This window comes from Rhinolophus hipposideros (assembly GCF_964194185.1).
Source record: "Rhinolophus hipposideros genome assembly, chromosome: 4".
Classification (NCBI taxonomy): domain Eukaryota; kingdom Metazoa; phylum Chordata; class Mammalia; order Chiroptera; family Rhinolophidae; genus Rhinolophus; species Rhinolophus hipposideros.
This window is the reverse complement of record NC_138050.1, coordinates 5,429,750-5,442,500: the sequence shown is the minus strand read 5'-3', so window position 1 is coordinate 5,442,500 and position 12,751 is coordinate 5,429,750.

Here is a 12,751-nt window from a genome sequence, read left to right as displayed (position 1 = left end):
TGTGCACATGCATGTGTGTTTGTGTGTGCATGTATGTGACTGCGTGTGTTTGTGTGTGCATATGAGTGCATGTGTATGAATATGTGTACGTGTGTGTGTGTGCATGTGTACATGCACGCATGTAAAAAGAGAAAAGGAGTTACAGAGAGAAAGAGACTGCAATAAAGATTCAAATTGCTTGCAATTATTTTAGATAATAAACTTTTTTTCTTCTACTTTTTTCTTTTTGGGGACTCAGAGTGATAACAGGACAGTTCGACGTCATGGGAAAATACGCCCCAAAACGGACTTTTATGTTTTATAATCTATACTTCTATATTGTTTACATGTATCAAATGATTTTAAGAATAACAAAAAAGAAAAAAGCAAGCTACATAGCTGTGTAATATGTTCCCATTAAAGTAAAAGAACTCAAAAAAATAGATATACGTTTGTTTATATATTATAAGTGTCTAATAAAATAGACACTTGACTGTTAATGGTGGCTGCCACCTGGGGATGATGGGGGGGCATTGGGAGATGGAATGGATGGGTTTCGATGTATATGCTTTAGTTCTGTTTTAAGTGTCTACAAGCTTGAAATTTTAAAACATGAGTAAATGAATAAACGTATGCCAATCAAGGGAAGTCTCTATCAAGCACAGAAAGAAGGTGTTTTCAAGACTGAGGAAGCGTGAGTATCCAGGAGTGGCTGCAAAGGTGCCAGAGGGTGTGGGTGACGGGTGCTGCTGTGGCCCGGAAGTGCTGGGAGGGGACATGCTCCCATGGACAGTGCTCAGGGGAGACGTAGGGAAGAGAGAGTGGGAAGAAATAGAGAAGGTGTCGTTGGCTATCTGTGGGAAGGAAGACAAAAGTTGGGCTCCAGCCGGAAGAGCATGAAGGAGACACGGAATAAACACCAGAGGGGATGAAAGGTGTTCTCATCTTTAGATGTGTTCTCCTAAACTGCATCAGTGATTACATTTCTGTGAAACTAAAATCGTTTTCTTCAGTGAGAAACACATTCTTTAAACCACGGCCACAGACCACTTGTGCCTCAACTAAAGTGATTCATAACCAATGACCCTTCAGAGCAATTGGATCTCTTTATTATTTTACGTTTCTGCAGCAGGACTCGGGGTTTAACTTTTGCTATAGAAGGAGTGAATAATATTAGAGAAGAGAAAACGATTGTGACAAATTCAAGTGTGATATTAATACGACTTTACTTTAAAGAAGACAGAGCCAAGAAAGCTGCACAGTAAGCATGTTATTTGCGTAAAACATCTTTAAAACCCATGCCGAATCTGTACAGGCTTCGCGCACGTGATGCCCAAAGGAATCCTAAGAGTGTGCTGACTTCAAACCAGCTAAACTGGGGTGAACTTGTGTGTGGGGGAGAGAAACATCATATACAAGGGACATCAGAACAGCCAGCCTCTTGCTGAAGGAGGCACGTGGTGCTCTTGTGGCATTTGGCCTCTTATTCCCATTGAGTAAGAATAAAATTATTATACTTTTTGTTCTTCAAAGACTTTGTCTGGTGGTTGTTTTTCTGGTGCGATTGGCCGGAATATTCTGATCCGCCAAAAGAGAAAGGCGTTGGGGGCCAAATCTTCTTCTCCCACAGCTTCTAGGCACAGGTGGAAATTGTGCAACACGAGGTTGCAAAACCCAGTGAGCTAGATACATTTTAAAAAAACTACATACGTTATGGCAGCACCTTACGTAGCTGGCTTTTATCCAAAGCTGTGTACCTTGGGAGTCATGATGTTCTCACACTTGTCATCTGTCCAACCACAAACAGGCCTAACTTGATTTTCAAAGAAAAGCGGACAGTTTGAGGTTTTAAAATAAGTAGGGAAAGCTAAGAACCAAATATGCAAGTGAGAAGAAATCTGTAGGAGTCCATTAAACACCCAATACTTGGATGCGTCCTGTGAGGACCAGTAAATACACTGGGTGATCTCGGTGACAATGACATGATACTGCCAGGAACTTGAGGGACACAGCTGATTACCCTTCCTTTTAAAAAGTGAGCTCCACGCAGAAATTTGTGTCTAACGAACGGTATGGCTCTGACGCCTGTTCTCCCAAAAGGTAATAGTGATTCACTTTGAGGCCTTGAGATGCCCTTGGTCTGTAAGTGTCAGTAACTTCGTCCAGTCCAGCTTCTAAACGCTGTCCTTCCAGAATGCACTTCATCTTGTCTGTGCACCCAGGGTAGCAAATCAACACAACCGAATTGTATTCAGCAGAGTTGCATTAATTAGAACTAGTGGTCCTGGCAGAGTCAGAGAAAAAAGCCACCTCCGGTGTGTCTGGCGGATGTGTGAACTGCTACGACGTTTCGGGAAGCAGGTTGCCAATATCTGTGGTGGTGGATGACTCTTCTCTCCCTTATAGTGAAGAAGCAGGACACCAAAATAATAAAGAAAAATAAAGGAAGAAAAAAGAAATATGAAGAACAAACTGATAAAACTCTAAGGAGAAATTGTCCAGAAAGTGCTACGCATTCTAAAAAATCTTCAAGGAAAACATAATTCCCATGTTATAAAAACTATCATAAAACAGGAAAAATGGAAACCCTCCAATTTAATCTTTGGAGGCTAGATTTACCAAGAAACCAGAAATAGAAACAAACAAACAAACAAAAACACTTGGCCAATCATTAATGCAAAAATCCAAAATTGAACTCTAGCAAAGGAATCAGTATGTTAAAAGGATAAGGCAAGGTGATCGCGTTGAATTATTCCAGTAATTACAAGGTAGCTTAATGGTAGAGACTCTATTCATGGAATTCACAACCTTCACAGATTAAAGGAGAAAACTACACATGCTGAAAAGTAGTTTGAGATAATTCAACAATAATTCCCGATTTGTTTTTAAAAAGCTCTTTAGTAAATTGGGACGGCGAGGAGCCTTCCTTCAATTGATACGCCCTGCCACCGTGTTCCCTGCACTCCTAAATTCCAGTGTCCCCTCATCGCAGAGACATGTAAGGGCTCTCATCTCCTGCGGGACTGACTAATCTGGGCAGGAAGTGTGAGGGCAGCGGAGAGTGAAGTCAGGGTTTGTTCCTCTGTGTCCCTCCCTGCAAGGAGACCCGAGTTGTCACTGTACCTGTTATGGCAGCTGACTCCACCGACTCTCCGCCTCTGTGTTCTGCTCATTGCTCCCTTTGGTATCCCTTTGACTTAGAGACAGTGAAAGGATAGCAAGCCCTGGGTTGGGGTGCCCTCCCTTCGAGTTACCCCACACTTGTCTTTGTCAGTACAGATCGCTGTTATTTACAGTTGTCATGTTTTGTAAAGTCGTCAGAACCTGAATTAGGGCATATGAACGGATCATTGCTCCCAGGGGAAATATGGGGTTCAGTTCCTGCCAGCCTCTGCTCACCACAGTTTTGTCAGCCATGAACGAAGAACCTTGCTTTACATGCGTTCCTGTTTAGAGGCACCTTACGTGATACATACTGGAGATTCCTGAACATCGAACGCACCACCAACGGTGCTGTAACTCACACCTGAAGGAAGCTCATGTCACACACGTATTTTCTCTCTGAGGCACATGGCAGCCTTCTTGCACTTGGGGACACGAGACAGCACTACACTTGGAGGCCATTTTAAACAGAAAAATCTCCAACAAAAGCATACAAATATGAAAAACGTGTCACTAAGTAGACTGTGAAAAGGACACTTGTTTACAGTATGAGGGCTGAAGCAAGAGGGCAGAGTGTCATCTCGTTCACTCTGGAAGATGCACGTCAGTGACAACTTTTTGCACAAGTCTGTGAATAACTGAAAACATGACAGTACTGACTTTAAGAGTACAAATAAATTTTAGCAAGTAGGCGAATTTGCAAATACAGAATCATGGACAATGAGAATTGACTGCGGACTCTTTACAAATCCTACTTTAAATTAAGAAATAATTATTATTAAGCCAAATTATTATGCTATTTCACAACGCTGCCGATTTCATATTGGGAGTCTGATTTTATAGGTGTATATGCCAGAAATCTACTGCAAATCTCGTATTGAATGATGAAAATCAGAAGCATTGTTAGTAAAGGAACAAGGAAAGGCTGCGATACCATTCGTTGTGCTGGAAATGTTTAGATAATGTGATAAGAAAAAGAAGTAAGATATGACTATTGGGAAGGAAAGACAAAAATGTCTTTGATTTAGGATGACACGATTTTATCCACCTATAAAATCCAAAAGAATTAATTAAAACTACTTGACCAGTAAGAGTGCATCAGAGTGGATGGGTATGCAATCAACATACAAAAAGTAATAGCTTCCCTATATACTAACTAAGAGCAATTAGAAAATGTAATTGAAAAAAAAATCCATTCTCTCACAACACCACTAAAACCTCTAAAATTTGTAGGAATAAACCCAACAGGCAAAATGTGACACTCGTGAGAACAAATAATAAAATTTATTAAAGGACAAAAAGAGCATCTGAATAAATGGAGAGTTAAACCATGTTCCTAGTTTGGATGACTCAGTATTTTTAAAATATCAGTTGTCCTTAAGTTAGTCTATATATTCTTTGCAATACAAGTCAAAACTTGCTTCCCCAACCCAAATCTGACAACCCATGTCAAATGTTTCCAGAAATTCATTTGGGAGAATCTGTGCTGGGCCAGCAAGGTCAACTTGAAACTGGAATACTAATGAAGTTATCAAAGGGCGCAATAAGTTATAGTAATTTGAAAAGGCTGGCATAGCAGGAACGATTAAAGAGATCAATGGAACACAACGTAGAGTCCAGAAACAGACTTGTGTATACATAGCAATTTAATAAATTTAATAAATGGCAAAGGTTGTACTTTGGATCAGTAAGTAAAATATTCAGTAAGAGCTGTGGGAAAATAAATGGTCCAAAAAGGTATTTGCCACATGAGTGATAAAAAACAAGGGATGAAAAGACAGAATGTCATTCTTATAAATCAGTAAGAGGAAGCGTAAAAGAAAGGTAGGCTCTGGGCAAAGAATGTGAAAAGACAAGAGGAAAGCATACATGACCAGCAATAAAATGAAAAGAACCTCAGTTTCAATAGCAATCAAGGAAATGCAAGTTAAATGGGAAGGAAATATCATTTCCAACCATTAGTTCAGCAAAATGGACGAGAGTGATGATAGCTGGTGTTGAGAAAGCGTGGAAAATTTGCCCGCATTATAGGTGGTTCAGCTCTTTTGGAGAGCAACATGACAGTATAAATTAAAATATCTAATACACATATCTGGTGATCCAATAATGCATTTCTAGTTATCTAATATATGGAAATACTTTCACATAAGCTCTAAGAGATATTGATTGTAACAGTGAAAAAATTGTAAACCAACTTCAATATCCGTTAAAAGCAGAATGGTTAAATATTCTGTTATACTTTTATGCTATCGACCACTGTAGCAATTAAAAGAAAAGCTAGATCAAGATATGCAAGCATTAAAATATCTCTAACGTATATTGTCAAATGAAAAATGCATATTGTTGAAAATGCATGCAATGCTATGTAATATATGTAAAATAAAAAGCCCACACAAACTGTTTCTATTTCTATCTATATAGGTATATGCATAAGCACACAGAAAAATGTCTGTAAGACTACATGTCATGTTAATAAGCAGATATTAACACTACGGAGATGAACGAGATTGGAAAGTGGTCATCGAAGACTCTTGCTTTCATTTTCTTTAATTTTTAAAATTTTAGTTGTAGTAAAAAAACATAACATAAAATTAATCATCTTAACCATTCCATTCTCGTGTATGATTCAGTGGTGTTGAGTGTTTTCACATTGTTGTGGAACCAATCTCCAGAATATTTTCATCTTACAAAACTGAAGCTCTACACCAAAAGTTAAACAACTGCATTTTCCTCTCCCCCATCCCCTGGTAAACCATTCTGCTTTCTGTTTCTATGAATTTAACTATTTTTGTTAGTTTATACAAGAAGAACCATAAAATATTTGTCTTTTTGTGTTGGCTTATTTCACTTAGCATGACATCTTCAACGTTCATCGATGTTGTAACATGTATTAAAATTTCATTCCCTGTTAAGGCTGGGTAATAGTCTATTGTATGGGAACACCACATTTTATTTACCCATTTATCCATAGATAGGCATTTGGGGTGCTTCCACCTTCTGGCTATTGAGAATAACACTGTAAAGATGGGTGTGCAGGTATCACTTCGAGACCCCGCTTCACTTTCTGTTGGACGTATACCCAGGAGTGGGATGGCTGAATCATGTGGTTGTTAAATTGCTAATTTTCTTAGTAACTGCTGCACTGTTCTCCCTTTATTTTTATTGTCTGCATATTTCACAACAAGAATATATTTATGTATTATTTATGTAATTAAGGGGAAAGTAAAAAAATTAGTCGAGATCGATGTAGTTCAAGGGACACCGAGCACCAAGTAAATCGTGCTTTTGGTGACAGCTCAGAAGGGGCAGGCTTGGTGGCCTCTGACCTGCCAAAATGCCTGTGAACTGAAAGTGTTGAAAACTGTGTGTCTAACATTTAATTAGCATTACTGATGGTTTTACTGTTCACAAACATCCACTAGCCTTGCTTGGCGGAGGCTTATACTTCCCCACCCAACAGGTAACAGGCCGGGGCCATCTGACCTGCTTTGGCCAATGAAACATGAGCAAATGGCAGAGAGCGAATTCCTGTTTTAAGAACCACTGCGAGGTTTTCTGTCCTCTCTCCCCCCTGCTGCGATGACCAGCAGTGTCCCTAGCAGAGCATGCAACAGTGACCGTGGTCCCAAAGCGCCTCAGAGCTGTGGCCAAACTTTGACGCCCTCAGTCCGCTTCTGAATATGTGTACCATGGCTTCCGGGCCAGGGGAAATGCCAACACCATACACCACATTGTACATCAGGGCCAAGGCCTTGCAGCCCAGGATGGGCAGCTCAGGGACTAGTTTTAGATACAGGAGGAATAAACCACAGAGGGTGCACCTACTTTCTCCCACCAAACACCTTAGCCCCAGGCAGAAAAGTCATGTCTCCACGTCACGACTTACCTTCCAAAGTGCAGCTGTAAGGGAATTGAGCAGAGTGGGAGCTGTGAACTTACAGGTGATGGGGATCCATCAACCCCTTACCTTTGCAGCTGTGGCGAGGACAGCGTTTCACAGCTGCCTCCAGAGTGCCCTCTCTCAGCTGGCGAAGGACAATGAGCTTCATCCTGATAGAACAACACTTCTCTGCTTTGCACAGTTGTGCCTCATTACACTAGTCCAGTTCAAGGTGAAGGTGCAACCAGGCCCTGAGTGTAACATTATTCCATGGAAATGGCGAACATTTTTCCTTTATATTTTTTAGTTGTCTTAGCATTTTTTTTTAAACCAGAAAGTTTTGACAGGAGATTGTGCCAGGAAAGTATATCAGACAAGCTGTGGCAAAAGAAAAGTGAATCATTACAAGAATTAATCGCTGCTGGCCAAAAAGGAGCCTGATGTTAATTCCATGAAAGCAGCTATTAAATCAAGGGCATTGAATTCTTCTAGCTAATTTTCTCATTTCCTGGCTTATCTCCCGCTGGCTTGAAATGCTAACACAATTGCTGAGAAATTGATGGCAAATCCAAACACAGTACAAACACACAGGATTTCAGGGTTCCTGGGGTGCCTTGAAACAGTCGTTTTAAGCAAGTGTCAATCCTCAAATCTCAGTAAAAACATCCCCCAAATATGGTTTTACTGTCTCTAAGAAGATACACGATATTAAAGAAGAGCTCTATGCAAATGTATGTTTTCTCTTGACATTCATGTACGCCACGCTGGGAGTTCCCCAAAGTACACTGGCTAACTAGCATTTTCTTAATTAGCATCTTTCCGTTGTCCTTCTAAGAGCTTTCTGGGGTGAAGGATGGTACACTGGGGGCTGGGAATTCAGAATTGTAGCTGTGATTCCACCACTGACTAACAGGATCTTGGGCAAGTCAGAGCATCTCTGGCCTCATTTTTTTCCGTCTATAAAATGAGGGTAAAATAATTATGGCTCATCTATATTTTGTGATTTGTTAGGACAAATTGCATGACCACATAGGCATAAAATGTGGATGAGATTGAGGCTGAGAAGTGGCTCCAACACTTAATCAGGATGGTGAAAGAAGAGGATGGCTGGAGCCAGGGCAGAAACACTCTACCCCTGGCTGAGGGCCCCGCTGGTGTGTGGGGTCAAGGAGCAGAGGTTGGCGGCTGAGCCATTTTGAAAACATAGCTGTTATTGGAAATCATGGCATCTTTGATTATATTGCAGTTAACTTTTAGTAAATGACGTAAAATAATGCGGTATATATGGTTACATATCATATATTATGATTTTAAATAGATACATGTCACGATATTTCAGTTCTTGATTTTTTTTTCGTCTTTTTAATTTTCCAAATTAGAGGAACTCTCTGGATGATGATAAGGAGAGAGATCTGAACCAGATAGATCTAATTCTGATACTTTGATCAGAACCATTTCCGTTCCCTACCCACCTGGCTCCAAGACGGCTGGATGAGGCAGACCCAGTGAGCACCTCTCTCGAATTATGAGGACATAAGAAGGATGATTCTGGTGTGGCTTTGCCATCCTTTCTGCCAACATCTACCTAAATTGACATGTAAAGCTGATCATGCCAATTGGCAGAACACCGGGTACTTTTTTAGATAATTTATGTGTCATATCCTAGATACAATTATAAAATTGAGAAGAATAGCAAGCCTTATCCCCAGGCACTACCATACAGGTAAATAAATATAGTTACCATTATTTAAACTGCATTTCTTTCAGGAAAACAAACAATAACAAAAAAGCTGAAACAATAATTGCCCACTCCCCTCCAAGAAAAAGGGTGTTAGAGTAATCAAAAACAGAATCATTCCCATTGGGAAAAAAGTTCAGTTTGTGGTTCTTATTTATATGCAATCTTTGAGAGCTTTCTTTAGTTTATTTACATAAAATCACCTTGGGCTCCATCAACTCTGCTGAGAAAAAGGGGGTGAAGCACACCTGTAACCACCAGCAAGGGATCCGGAGGGAACAGATTCTTCACTGATGTCACTAATTCCCAAAGACACACCCATCGCACCTGAGCTTGCAGAACATAAAAATGTATTAGAAGAAACCCAATTTCAAGTGTTCGTAAAACAGAACACGAAAGATTTTATTCACCAGCACTCTCTATTTCCTTTGATGTATAGTTTGCAGAAAGCACGATTGTCACAAGGTCACAGAGCTGCCTCCCGATGAGATGCTCATTAGATGGTCTGCCCTGACACACACACAAATGAGTGGATGACAGCCAAGTCTTCATTGCCACGGGCACAGCCGACGCGAAGGTCATGGGGACGTGCTCATAGGACGTGGGGCCAGTCGCTGCACAGCCGCAGAGGGGCTGCTGCTTTGTTATTAGACACCCTCTCACCTAACACCTTCTTGCCAGAGGAAGAAAGCATCACCCATTTAACACAAAATGGTAACGCAGCAGCCAGAAACTTTCCTCCAGTCCCTCCCTCTGCTTCTCTGGTTCACTCTGTGTCCTCCCAGATCGTTTTCTGCGTCGATATGGACGTACACTCACACGCAGCACTTCTAAACGCAGTGTCAGTTTTCACCCAGGCATCTCCCTGAGCATTGATCCTTTAAGGTCGGCAAGAAGGAAGAGCTGAAGTTCTGGGTTCAAAGGGCCAGGAGTGTCTGAAAGGAAACCCTGAACAATTACAGGGACAGCTATGAGCTTAGTGGGAAATGTTGGAAGAGAAGTATGGTTTCTTAAAATTGCTCTGTGGTCCACCCGAAAGAGGCGTCTCCTTCATCCCATGGGCAGTAGTGGAAGATGCTGGTGTCACATGTTGAGGAGCCTGCCATTTTGTGGCTGCTTTGGGGACCAAGACTCTTCTTCCTTCTACCTTTGGGAGTGGAAATCTCCCAACATCTGATGAGACTTGTGACTCGTGACAGGGGATCTGCAAACACAAACTATATGCAAACAGTGAATGTAGAGCCAGGCGCCCAGTCTTCAGACCTCGGCTGTCTTCTGTCTCTTGGTGCTTCCAGTTTCCTCTTGAGCATGTGTGTTTCTTCACTCTTCCCTTGCTCCTTTCTCTGTCTCCTTGTGTCAGGGAGAGGCTGCCCGCCCCTCCAGCAGAGCCAGTGTTGTGGGCTCTTCTCTGCAGATGCTCTTTTAAGGAGCAGCGTTCTTCCTGTATTTACTGCCCTCTGACAAAGATGGCTGCTGGCAGCAGGAGGCACGCTGTGCCCTGTGGCTGCCTCTGTCCGAGCTGGCAGCTGTCACTGCCTGTGGTCCTGTGGTCCACAGGTACTCCCACTGCCCACGGGCCCTCACTGGTGGTACTGCACTTGCTCAGGCTCCTGGTGTCCCATGGAGAGCGTGAGCTCCTGCCAACCCCTCTGATGTTTGTCCCTCTTACTCCCTCCTGTTCCCTAGGGGAACAGCTAGCAAATAGCTAACAATCCTTGAAGCTAAACCAAGCTTCTGAATTGATGGCATTCCTCAAATAGAGGAGAAGAAATCAAGAATTGGGCCTCAAACTTGTAATGTAGAAGCAGATTCTGCTCCTGTGTGATAATGGAGCAGCCTGGCAGTTCCATACTTTCGTGTATGACTTCCTGAGAAAGGATATTCACCGGTGTTAAGAAAATAAATACAAGTACCTTTCTTCTGAAGGTAATTAGCCCAGGAAACCTAGTCAGGGACGGAGTATCTGGTATTCGTTGGTTTCCCTGAATAAAATGATAATCCAAGGCCAGAAATAACTCAGGGTGCACATAATTTTATGAGAATACAATAAATGGAATGCCAGATTCACAAAACATTAAGAATTAAGCAACAGTTATTAGCTTTCCAGAACAATTTGGCATTTTTATCCTGCTGAGATTTGTTGTATTGGAAGTGGCTGGCAACAAATGGGTCACAGATGAGAGACTTCCATGGTAGAAATTCTGAGACTCATATGAATATCTCAGAATACAGAGCAAGACGGCCCTCCGAAACCAAGGGCTATCAGGGTTATGTGATTACCCCGAACCATGTGCCAAATCAGAGTTGATGTTTGGATTTAAGTTGATGCTGTTGGAAAGTTCCCCTATAAAAGGCTAATGAAAATGACAGCTCCTGGAGTTCCAGTAAAGTTGAGAGGCTAGGAAAGATTCTCAGTTAGCTTTACTGGTCTTAGCTGCTTCTCTACCACACAATATTGAAAAACCACCAGACAAGCCTTTCCTCGAGCCTCAGGGGCTGGGGCAGTGGGGAGAGTCGGCAGCCCCTGGGAGCTTGTGAAAAATACAGGGGCCCTGTTCCATGCCGCAAGTTCATTCAGCGGATGGTGGGTGGCTTAGAGGCCTCGAACAGTTTAGCCAGCTCCCTAGAAAACTGTGAAGCACACCGGTCCTTGAGATGCCCTAATATAGAGAACACAGTTTGAGTTTTGAAATTCAATAGACACGAGTTAGATTTAGAGTTCCCCATTCTGTGCCCCTGACCAGCTGCTGCCTGAACCTTGGTTTTCTCTACTTTCCTGCACTTTCCAGGGCTGTTGTGAGGATAACCTAGTGGATGATTAATAAATGGTACTTCCTGTAGTAGTTGGCTCCCGCTGCCATGGCAAAATACCACAGACTGGGGGGCTTAAACAGCAGATATTTATTTTCTCACAGCTCTGGAGGCTGGAAGTGCAAGATCAAGGCGCCGGCAGGTTTGGCTGTCCTGAGAGCTCTCTCCTTGGCTTGCGGACGGCCGTCTTCCTGCTGTGTCTTCACACAGCCTCTTCTGTGTGCGAGTGTCTGTGTCTCCTCTTCTCTTTGTAAGGGCATCAGTCATGTCGGGTTGGGACCTCACCCTGATGACCTCAGCCTTCATTAGCTCTTTGAAGGCCCATCTCCAAACACACTCACATTGGGGTAGAGCCTCAGCACAGGAACTTGGGGGACTCGACTCAGTGCCTGACATCCTCACCCTATCCTTTCACCTAGTCTCCTTCTCTTCCCCCTCAGCGTCAGCAGTACTGTATGTTTGGACAACCTTTAACTCCAAAGAACGGTTTTACAGTACTTATTTGAGGAACTTGCTGATTGAAGGTGGGGGTGAGGATGGGGAGTGGGAATTTTGCTGAAGGCACACTCCCTGAGAATCCAGAACCGGAACCCTGGTCCTAAAATATAACAGAGACTCTACGCAGAGCTGAAGGATCGCATACTCTTGCTAGTTCAATTCATTTAGGAAAAAAAAAAAGTGACCTAGATGGAGAAGGAACAGAAGCCCTGTGTCTAGATTCTGAGTCCTCGCATTTCCAAATTCTGAAGGGTGTTTTTTCCCCTTAAGATAGATGACAGCAGAGCAAAAGAAACGTCTTTCCCAGTATCATAAGGGAAAGCTTAATTTCGTGGTGTATTATTTTCTGACAGAGGGGTCTCTTAGCACCTATTTTTAGACTCCATGTGTTCAGGCTCAGCGCTGTGAGTCTTCTTTCTAAGCTGCTCTCCCTCCCCGCTGCCCACATGTCTCCTTCATGGCTGCACACAAGGCTCCGTAGAGGCTGGCAGCCTCCTAATGGAATCTTTGATGTGAATTTTATTCCTTCTGATCTTCCACGGCAGTACCTTGCCCCTTAGAATCCATCATGATGTCACCAGCAACGCACCGCAATGAGGCAGACCGTGAACCACTCAAGATGAAGCTAGAAGTCTTCAGGCACAGAGTTGTTCTCTTCTTCATATCAGAACGAGTTAAATTTT